Genomic DNA, 9,844 nt, shown 5'->3' with positions numbered 1-9,844 from the left:
ATTAAAAATAAAAATAGTATTTTCTAATCTAGGAAGAAGATATAAGAAAATAGGTGAACATTTATATTTAATGTTAGAAAAAAAAGAATTAAAATTAGAAGATAAGTTGGCAGTCATGGTAAGAATAGAAAGAGAAAACAAAGAGATAGATACAAAAAAGAAAATAGATAAAATAAAACAACAAACTACAGAAGAAATACGAAAAATAGAAGAAACTAAAAGTAGTAGGATTGCTGAATTAGAAAAAGAACTACAAATGCTAAAAGATTTATATGAAAAGAGAAAGAAAGAAAAGGAAGAAAAAGATAACGAACAAAAATTATTAATTGAGATGAATCAATTTAAAGAAAAATTAGAAATAAAAATTAAAGAACTAGAAACCAGTGAATTAGAAATAAATACAATAGATGCTGAAGAAACAGATAATTATGATTCGAAAGATAGTGAAACATATACAGAAATTCTAGAAAACATAGGAAAACTAGAAATTAATGAAAAACAAGAAGTAATTAATAAAGAAGATCTAGAAATAATAAATGCAGAAGTAAATACTCTAGATAAAAATATAATACCTAGTACATCAGATATAAGAAAACCAACCTATAATTACAAAAGTAAGTTTAAAAGATATAATCCAAAGGATGAATATAATAAATGGACACCAAGACAAATAACTAATTATAACTTTTTAGATTTAGACTGTGTAATAGACACAAATAAAATAATACAACTATGGGTAGGATACATGTCAAAACAATTATTAGATAATAAAATAGATACAACAAATACACCAGATTATATAGAAAAGACATTAATAGGAACAGTAAAATTATGATTTTTAAACCTATCCGAAGCAAGTAAAAAAAGTATTAAGATCTGATACAAAAACAGAAGAAACATCAACACCTACAAAAATATTACCAATAGAAATATTGAAAAAATATGAAATAGATATAAGTGATGAATTTAGCAGTATGACAACAGAAGAAGTAGAACAAAATAAAGAAAAATATACAAATAGGAATTTAATGTTAAAATTAGCAATATGTAATATGCGCTATATAGATGAATATACGTGCGCATTTAAAGAATATTATTATAAAGGAACATATAATATAGAACAAAGTAAAGAAATAAGATAATTATATTTTAGTAAATTACCTGAACCATTTAATTCAAAAATAATAAAGAATTGGGATGAAGCAAAAATAGTAGATACCCTAGGAGCAAGAATAAATTTTTTACAACAATGGTATAGAAATCTATGTGAAAAATATAGAGAAGAAATAAAAATGGAAAAAACATTAATAAGAAATTTAGCATGTTGTAAAGATAAAATAGCACCCTAATTTGGATGTGAAGAAAGATATTATGAGAAAAGAAAAAGACATAAGAAATATAAGAAATACAAAAAATCAAAATATAAATATAAGAAACCAAGAAAAAGATATTACATAAACAATTATAAACATAAAAGACCGTATAGAAAAAAGAAATCTATAAAAGAATGTACTTGTTATAATTGTGGAAAACTAGGACATTTAGCTAGAGATTGTAAATTACCAAAAAAACCCAAAAATAAACAAATATCAGAAATAAAAATAGAAAATACAGAATATATGCAGATAGATTATATAGATTATGAATTAGAAAGTAAAGATAGTATATATGAAATTTTGAAGGTGAAACAGATAATGAAATAGATAGTGAATTAGATAAATCAAATGACTGAAGAAGATATATAAAAATGAACCAAATAACCGAAGAAGATATAAAAATAATAACAAAAGAAGAATATTTAAATGAAGAAGGAACATATCAAAAAATAATACTTGATAGTAATATATTTGACGAAATAAAAGGAAAAGAGTTAGACTTAAGTGTAGAAAAAATATTTAAAATACCAACAATAAGAAATATATTTAGTAGAAAAAAAGGAAGAATACTACGTAGTAAGTCAAAAGGAACATGTAATAGATTGTAGATATGCAAAAGGAAGAGCTAGCATAACACTAGTAACAAAAAAAATAATTAATAAAGAAATAAACGATATAAAAAGTAAAGACCCAATAAAATATGTACACCTTGGAGAAACAGAGATATTAATAAAAGCATGTTTCAGAGAAGAAATAGATACAACAATAGAATTATATTTAGCAGATGATAGAATTGTAAAACCTATAGAAAAAAGTATAATAACCACTATAAAAGGAAATTTAATATACCAAAAATTTAAATTTATAATAAGTGCAAATTATTCAGTAGCAATAACAGATAAAAATATAGATAAATCATTAGTATTATATTGGAAAATATCAAGAATAGAACTAACCCCAGGAAGTAAAATATTTACAGGAAGATGTAAAAATCTATATGTACTAACAACAAAACATAAAATAACAGGAAAAATAAAATTAATAAAATACAAATAGAAAGTCCTTTTGAACAATTTGTAAAAACAATTGATAATAATGAGTATAGTTACAAAAATATAGATATAGAAGAAGATTTATAAATAATAAATGATAGGACAAGTACATCAAAAAGAATAGCTCACGAAAAACTAGAATCATCAAGTTTATAAAAAAGAACAAGTTATGAAACAACTTCAACAGTTACTTTAAACCAATATTATATAACGGGAACAATAAATAAAAAATATTTAATACTCTTAAATGAAGAAATAAAATATGATAGCAATATATGCCCAGATCTACCAAGAAGTTTAATAAATGCTAAAGATATGGCAGAAAAAGAAATAATAATAGGAGTTAGAAAAATAAAAATAGAATTTAAAATAAAGGAAGAAATGCAAAAGGCAGACATAATATTAGGAATAAAATGGTTAGAACAAGTAAAACCATACAATATAGAACATACACAATTGTCTATAACATATAATAAAGAAAGTTTATTCATAAAAAGAACTTTAACATGATATGAAAATATATGTACTTGTAAAAATAATAGTAGAAAGATATTATAATAGGTATTATACACCTATGATAGATACAGGAGCAGAAGCAAACTTATGTAGACACAACTATTTACCACAAAGTAAATAGGATAAATTAAAAACACCAATAGTAGTCAAAGGATTTAATAATGAAGGAAGCTTAATTATAAATAAAGCTAAAAATGTAAAAATACAGATATAAGATAAAATAATAACAATAGAAAAAATCTATAATTATGAACTAACATCAAAAGATATGCTTTTAGGAATGCCATTTTTAGATAAATTATACCCACATATAATCACTAAAACAGATTGGTGGTTTACAATACCATGTAAACAAAAAGTAAGAGCAAAAAGAATTATTAATAAAATAAGAAAAAAAACTGATTGGATAGAAGGAAGTGGAAAAAATTACACAAAAGTTAGAAAATATAAAAAATACTGAAGACACAATAGAACTAGTTGTATTTTTGATAAATAAAAATGAAATAACTATATTGTAAGTAAATAAGATAGAAATAATTAAGAACAAATTAGAAAGATTATATAGTGAAGGTCCATTAAAAGGATGGGAAAAATATAAAACTATTATAAACATTAAATTAATCGATAAAAATAGCATAATAACTCAAAAACCATTAACATATAATTTTGACGATTTAAAAGAATTTAAAATGCATATAGATGAATTATTAGAGAAACAATATATAGAAAAAAGTAATAGTAAACATAATAGTCCAGCATTTATAGTAAATAAACGTAGTGAAAAAAAAAGAGGTAAAAGTAGAATGGTTATTGATTATAGAAATTTAAATGCAAAAACTATGACATATAATTATCCAATACCAAATAAGATATTAAAAATAAGACAAATACAAGGATATAACTTTTTTAGTAAATTTGACTATAAATCAAGATGTTACCGCTTAAAGTTAGAAGAAGAATCTAAGGAATTGTAATACCCCGATCATTCCTTAAGACTAAATTTGTCCTTTTGAATGGATATGTATGACTTCCAAAGTGATTGATGTTTAAACCATGTTGCATTTCTATAATTTCCACTTTTTTTCAGGTAGAGCATTGAATAAGATTTCCATCGATACCAATTTCATCGAAATTCGACATCGGATGAGTGAGTTATGGTCGTTTTACTGAATGTTATCAGATAGCCCAGGTTTGACGGTCGACCTGGTGGACCGTCAGGTCCTTGGTGAACCGTCAAGTGTCCCATCAAGCCAAGGTAGTATCTCCCTTCTTAGGATGTCGTGTGACGGTCAAAGTGGTGGACCATCACAAAGTTGACAGACCATCAAGGTATTCGTCAGACCGAGACAGAATGTCTCATTTCTGCCCCTCAAGTGACGGACGACTTGGTGGACCGTCACTTTTATTACGGACCGTCAGGTCAAGGCAAAAAGTTCCAGTTTTGGTGTTCGAGTGACGGACGACTTGGTGGACCGTCAGTCCCTCTGACGGACCATCAGGTTGACCGTCACAGACCCCGATCAGCAAATTTCAGCATTTTTTAAAAGGGCATCTTGGTCATTTCCGCTCCTTGTGGCCTTATATATATATCTATGTAGAGAAGAAAAGATCATTTTCTCTCCATTTCTCTTCAAAATTCTTTCAAGAATTCTCTAGAAACCTAGGGTTTCTTCCAAACCCAAAAATCAAATCATCTCCAAGAAATTCAAGAAATCTCCCATAAATTTCTTCAAGTTGTTCAAGAACTAAGCTCCTCAAGTCAAAGGCAGCAAGATCTTGGTCTAAAAGTGTGAGAAAAAAGTTTCAAGCAAGTTTCTATATCTTCAAAATCAAAATCTAAGGTATGTGGGGTTTGAACAAGAACACTCCTTTCTTTCTTGTGGCTAAAGGTTTAATTTCTACTACTAATTTACATGATTTTCCAAGTGGGTTTACACCCAAATTTCTTTAATTATGATTTATGAGATTTGAGTTGATTAAGTTTGATATTTATGATTATTTCACCATCATGTTTCCTAAATTAAGGGTTTATTCTATGAGCTGTATATTATCATTATGTATTGATGATTTCTAAGCAATTTAACTCAAGTGCCATAAGTTGAATATTCTTAATATGAATTTATGATTTTTGAACGATTTGAGACAAGTGTTATGAGTTATGCCTTTCCATGAGAAATTTAACTATTGAATGTATATTGATATGTGAACTTGAGAGTCAAGAATGAGTCTTGTGATGTTTCCATGAAGCTTTTAATAATTTAAATGACTTGATAAACAAATGTATTTGATACCGAGAAAGATTGTGTTGAGTTGAGTTGAGTCGAGTTAGGAATCCACAAGATGTTTATGATTTACAAATGAGATATATTTATTTTTTGTTCTTTATGATAGATCCATGAGTTGATATTGATTGAGGTGGATTTCCTAACGCGTTCTGAGCTGAGTCTGATAAGAGTATTTAGCACCGAGTGGGAAATATAGTATTTCCCAGGAACTACGTGCCACCGTAGGATTGTTGTTGATGATTGTGGGCTAAAGGCCGAGTATGAGATTGTGAAGATGAGATTGAGGTTGTACTCCCTGGCAAAAGTACAACACCCCTGCCAATGTGGGGTTCTCTCCTTAGGAGGGCAAAACATTGGACTCCATGCGGCTCACATGGTGTAGTCATATCGGTTATAAGAAACTCCCACGTCCATACTGATATAGTCTTTTGAGTTACCGAGTCACTCTGAGTCACGATTTAAAGAGTTTGAGTTAAGTTAAATGATTTATGAGATTTATGAAACACATGTAATTACTAATGATTTATGGAAATAATGTTTCAGCTAATTCAAGCGAAGATAGTTATTATTGTCAGCATGCATGATTTCTCATACATTTATGATATTATTTAAAATGTTGCATCCACCCCCACATACTCAGTACATTCCCAAGTACTGACCCCCATACTCTTTTGTATTCTATATTTCCTCGTGATATAGGTTCAGGTGCTCAGTCTCATCAGCGACAATGATCTTTGAGTACCTTCCTCTACACTTCTACAGTTGGTGAGTCCTCATGGTTCGAGGACCTGTGTCTCCAATTTTGTCTTGTTAATAGATGATTGTTTACTTTTGGTTCAGTACGAGTCAGCTAGGGATCTGTCCCAATGGCTCCTCAGTCCTATGTAGTAGAGGCTTATTCAGACTAGTGTACCAGCGTATATAGAGATTCCAGTATTTTGTTTGTACAGGGCAGTATTATTTCATGTTTCAGTATGTTCATGACATGGTTATTCCTCTTTATCTTAGCATGATTTGTGCTATAATGAGTTCTGAAAGTGATGACAAGTTTAGAGGGTTAGCTTGAGGCACGTGTGGCCTTGAGCACCATGTGACGTCTCGGGATAGGTTCTTGGGGCGTTACAGGAATTAACTACATTTAAGGTACCACAAGGATTTTATGAATGGAACGTATTACCATTTGGATATAAAAATGCAGCAGGTAGATATCAACAATTTATGGATAGTTATTTTAAACAATTACCTAATTGTGTAGTATACATAGATGATATATTATTATATACAAAAACCAAAGATGAACATTTAAAATTATTAGAACAATTTACAGATATAGTAGAAAAATCATGAATAAGTTTAAGTGAAAAGAAAGCCAAAATTATGAAAAATCAGATAAAATATTTAGAAATACAAATAGATAAAAATGGAGTAAAAATGCAACAACATATAGTACAAAAAGTAATAAATTTAAAAGAAGAATTAGATACAAAAAAGAAATTACAATTGTTCTTAGGATTAGTAAATCAAGTAAGAGAATATATACCAAAATTAGCAGAAAATCTAAAACCATTACAGAAAAAATTAAAAAAGGATATCGAATATAATTACAACGACGAAGATAAAAAACAAGTCCAGAAAATAAAAATACTCTGTAAAGAGTTACCAAAATTACAATTCCCAGACGAAAATAAAAAATTTATATATATAGTAGAAGCAGATACAAGTGAATATAGTTATGGAGGAGTACTTAAATATAAATACGAAAATGAAAAAATAGAACATCATTGTAGATATTATTTAGGAACATTTAATGAAACGGAAATAAAATGGGAAATAAATAGAAAAGAATTATGTTCATTATATAAATGCCTATTAGCATTTGAACCATATATTGTATATAACTAATTTATTGTAAGAACAGATAACACAAAGGTATGATGGTGGCTAACGAAAAAAATACAGAACTCAGTTACCACGAAGGAAATTCGGAGACTAGTATTAAATATACTGAATTTTACATTTATGATTGAAGTGATCAATGCTAACAAAAATGTCATTGCATATTACTTATCAAGACAAAGCTTCTCAAACTGATTTATCAATGGAAGAGGCTGATGCCAAAGATACCCAGATCGATTTATTACTTCAAATGTTTGAGCAAATGAAGTTATTACAAGAAAAAGTTATTACACTAACTATTGAAGTTACAAACGTAAAGTGCAGGTTGGGCACTATAATAAACAAGATACTGTGCAGGAAGATCACATTAAAAAACTAGACCTAGAAGGTGATAATGAGAAACACCTAAAAACTCAAATTACTAATGAAATTACAGTTACAGCTGCAGGTGCAAGAGATATATCTAAAGGGAAAAATATAGTCACTCAAAATAAACCTGAAATACCAAAGAAAAAGAATTACAACCTCAACTAGATATTTTCAAAATCATATACACCAAATATACAAAGATCAGAGTCATTTGCACCTCCCAAAATACATACATATTCTGAATCACTTAACCAAGAAAAATAGACATACAACTATGTTTCCCAAAAATACATTGAAAATATATACACCTTACAAACTATGTTAAATACCAAACCTATTCAAAGTGAAGAACTAGCCGCACAACAAAAAGGATATATTACCCAGAAATGCCAGAATTACAATAAACTTATTGCTTTTTCAGGTACAAGTTTGAATTTAATCAAATCATGTTACTATTATGGATTATTATCTATAGTTTACACAACTACTGGAGAAGAGTTAGAAGGAATTCCAGCTATTCACAATGGATTTATGATCTACAAGAGAATTACTAACAGACAATTATTTTATGTTCGATATTATTCCACCCAGCCGAAATATTGTTTGATGAAGTTAAACAGACTATTACAGTAATCAAGATAGGTATGACCAGAGATTGTATTATTCCAGAAGAAATATGTGAACAAGAAGAGATACCAAAGACACAGATACCAGGATTTTACCGCAACAAAAGAGTTATTGGACTTAGTAATATATTATCAGAATTACTTAATAATTATTCAAATCAAAAACCCAATTGGATATATAACCCGAGGAATCAAACATTGGTTTATTCAACTTGTAAAAAAGTTAGAGACCAGGATATGGAAGAACTTAGGAAATGGGGATTAACACTCCTCAGACCAGAAGAACAACCATTAACGAGATCTATCAAAAAAGAAATTATTTCAGAAGAAGCTATGGAACAATTTTTTGAAAAAGTTGGCCAAAAATACAATGATTACATATGTAGCAGATGTAGTGGCATACACAACTTTATTCCAGATATGATGCTACACTGACAAGAAGATAGAAAGCAGCAGATACGACAAAAAAAAGAGATAGCTACGGAGCAAAATAATGGAAATAAAAGACAAGCTATTAAATTGTGAAAGCGACATGTAACAAACTTTCACAATTTTCTTACGTAAAATCCATTGTATAAATTTTGTAAAGACTTTTTGATAGATTAGTTTTTCTAGGCTTTTTGACTTTTTAGCCAAAAGCATTTATGATTTTATTTTATGTGAAGACTTTCTTGTAAATTAGGTTAGAGAAATAATTTTTGAAGACTTTTGTAAAGGATTAGGTAGAATACGTGTAAGAAAATTAGAAAAACTTTTGTAAAGTTTCTCATTATAAATGAAAGGCATCGAAGGTAGAAAGAAGCAAGCCGTCATGCGTTGAAGCAAAAACTCTCTCTTGTCTACAACAAATATTTTGATTATTTAAAAACAGGTATATTTTAATAAAAAAATCTATGGAGGAAAAAAGCTTAGAATTATCAAATCTACCAGAACAGGTATATTCATTTACTATTAAGAATAGCTAAATTCATAAATTCCTAACAATCATGATATGATAAAATAAGTTCATGTTATTTGCTTTATAGTAGAATTATTCGAAAAATAGCATGTTAAGAAGTTTATTAGCAAAGTGAAAAAGGAGAAAAATTCCTAAGAACTATGTCATCCTAAAGGTGAAACCGGTGAGGCAAGAAAACCGTGATAGGGGAGTAGCCAGAGTAGAGGCGTTGTTTAAAGGAAAAGTATCCAGATTACCATGCTAATAGTGGCCGAAGAATATGTTATTTAAGAATAATCTAGTATATAGTAATCTAAAGTGATCATATTTTGTTATGTGTATGATTGAAGGAAATATTTTGAAAAAGTATCATATGAAAAATGAATACTTATTTATCTGACGAAATGGTAGATAGATTTAAAATATTTGTTTTATATGTACTTAAGGATATAGAAATTACAGATATAAGAAAAATCATATTAGAAAAATATTTGATAAATATTTTATGACTAGAGTAAATTACATACCACACTTACCTAACTACTCTTACAAATGCTTATATACAAAACCTACATATCAACCATGATAAATTATGTATATTTAGAATTTTGGAAAATGAATATGAAAAATATGCAATCAATAGAAAAACAAATGAAAACAAATTTAGATGAATATATGAGGACTAAAGATATAAAATATATACAATTTCTCAGTGAAAATATAGAAGAATTAATGAGATTAAAACAAAAAAAATAAAAAATATTATAATAAAATATTTAACCAATTT

The sequence above is a fragment of the Capsicum annuum genome, chromosome 1 (genome assembly GCF_002878395.1).
Source record: "Capsicum annuum cultivar UCD-10X-F1 chromosome 1, UCD10Xv1.1, whole genome shotgun sequence".
Taxonomy (NCBI): domain Eukaryota; kingdom Viridiplantae; phylum Streptophyta; class Magnoliopsida; order Solanales; family Solanaceae; genus Capsicum; species Capsicum annuum.
This window is presented reverse-complemented; position numbering follows the sequence as displayed.